A 438-nucleotide genomic window follows, 5' to 3' on the forward strand; every position below is an offset into this window, starting at 1 on the left:
TATATATATATTATTAACAAATGAAAGAGAGAGGGAAAAATGTTTTGTACATAAAGAGAGAGAGAATTGTTATCAATGGTATACAAAAGAGAAGAGTATGTTATTGTTGTATATCAATTCTCTAAGACCTCATTGTTTATAAAGATAAAATGTTGACTTTTTCAAACTTCATTTGAGTTCAGTTTAATTTGAGAGCTTCATTCTTTCATGAGAAAAATCAGTTGTCTATATAATGAATGGGCATCTACATCATGATGTTTATCACAACAAATACAACAGATGTTAACCATTGTCGTTGAACAAGTTAATTGTATTCTTGCTTTCCCATATTGTGTTAATTGATTTAAAGAATTCTTATTTGTGGAGAAAAGATGTCATATTAAAAATATTTCAATAATTTCATTTTTATATAATTAATATAAAAATAATAATAATATC

The sequence above is a fragment of the Arachis ipaensis genome, chromosome B03 (assembly GCF_000816755.2).
Source record: "Arachis ipaensis cultivar K30076 chromosome B03, Araip1.1, whole genome shotgun sequence".
Lineage (NCBI taxonomy): Eukaryota > Viridiplantae > Streptophyta > Magnoliopsida > Fabales > Fabaceae > Arachis > Arachis ipaensis.